This window comes from Mytilus californianus, unplaced genomic scaffold, assembly GCF_021869535.1.
Source record: "Mytilus californianus isolate M0D057914Y unplaced genomic scaffold, xbMytCali1.0.p SCAF_15, whole genome shotgun sequence".
NCBI lineage: Eukaryota > Metazoa > Mollusca > Bivalvia > Mytilida > Mytilidae > Mytilus > Mytilus californianus.
Window position 1 is genome coordinate 2,927,261 of NW_026262637.1, and position 1,658 is coordinate 2,928,918.

Here is a 1,658-nt window from a genome sequence, read left to right on the forward strand (position 1 = left end):
GGTGCATTCCAATAACTTACATCCACTTCATTGAACTTCATTTGGACTAAAGGAGTTGTCTGATGATCATTAGCAAAAATATATAAAAATCTCCTTAAAGTTTGCTTCAAGTGGCAGTATTCCTTTAATATATAAAGATGTGTGGTTACTTGTTTTTTTTCTTTCATTGAACTGTTATCCAAACTGAGCGTGTTAGTGAATTTCTGCATTCCTGTCTTAGTTTTAATATATATAGTAATAAAAATGTATATTCAAAGACTTAAATATTTATTTCTCCATGTAAGACAAGCATGACAAATTCAATGAAATAAAAAAAAAAGTCATTTTCTCCTGTAGTACTTCTCCCTTCTTCTAATGCGTGATTTCTTTCTGGGGGTATTCCTACAATAAAGAATATATTATAAATAAAAAGAAATAATCTTTGTCAAGTTTATAGCATAGGCAATTCATTAATTTTTAAGCCGGACAGTAATCTGAGACTTGAGACTCAGCAGTAATTGACCAATCATGTCAATATGGATCAAAATAGTTAAACTGATAAAGGATGCAGACCAAAGGTGCATGTACTTTTTACATCATGTTTGGGTCAATTATTTAAAAAATATACGTCTATTCAGGAACTCATGATGTACTGGTATTTCACATGGTGACACATTTTCATTGCATAATATTATTATACTAGCATGTATAGACTGCATATATATTATCAAGGGAACCAAATATAAATCTAAATTTCTTTCACTAACAATACAAATTCACCTATCAGACCTCATGTTGTGTGTGTGCAACTTGTCTCGTGTGTTTCTCAGTTCTGCAGCGGGAACTTACTGATACAGAAAAATTGGAATTTCATATAATTACAAATTTTACATCATTACATCGGTTAATTACTAAGGCTTGCACATACATTATCCGGAAAACAGATTGTTCATCTGAATGTAAGTTATGGGTGAGTTGCTCATTGACCCTGTCCCACGGACTGGTAATAACTCGAGGTTACTTTCCGGTTTGGTCGGTAAATTCAAGTCTATAACTGCACTTATTTTATTTAAAGTGCTTATAAACCAACATTTATGAACATGTCAAATCTTATATTCACACTTACCGGAACATAACACTCTTTATAAATCCACATTTGTTAATTATTATTTTCTCTTTCGCTGTCAAAAATGGCGATCGAATCCTTCTTGTCAATCATTGCGAGTCACGTGCCGAGTCACGTGATCGAAGACTTACAATTAATTACTATTTGACTGGTCAGTACGGGAAGTGACCAATCTCTGTGTTATAGTAGTCTCAGATATATGTAAATATAAGTGTAGTATGTGTCGTCTCTTAAAGGGATTCCAATAATATACGCATCTGTAACATTATAGCAGTGTTTACCGTAATAGAGTTTTCATCCATATTTTAACAGTAGAGTAATTTACGTTGAATGCGTATAATTTGATATTTTTGCTGATTTTCTTCTTCTTCCTAATTAATTCATTGATGTTTGTTTATTGTCCAGTAGCAAATATATCATACAGGATCAGGACGACAATATGGTTATGGCTATATTTTCCTTTAAGAACAAAGTCAAGTAAATTCATATCGTGTTGATCAGTTCTACAACAGAAACTCATCTATGAGAATTCGGTAGGACAAATCAATTTTGT

The 1,658-nt window shown here is 32.1% G+C and overlaps 1 long non-coding RNA gene across 1 annotated transcript; it reads right to left on the reverse strand.

The window, feature by feature from the left end:
• Positions 1–250: 250 nt before the first annotated feature.
• On the reverse strand, positions 251–1,298 carry LOC127725211 (uncharacterized). The gene is made up of 2 exons (XR_007992862.1): positions 1,106–1,298; positions 251–381 (listed from the first exon to the last, which is right to left on the reverse strand). It is a non-coding gene; the product is annotated as an uncharacterized LOC127725211 (long non-coding RNA).
• Between the last annotated feature and the right edge of the window lie 360 nt (positions 1,299–1,658).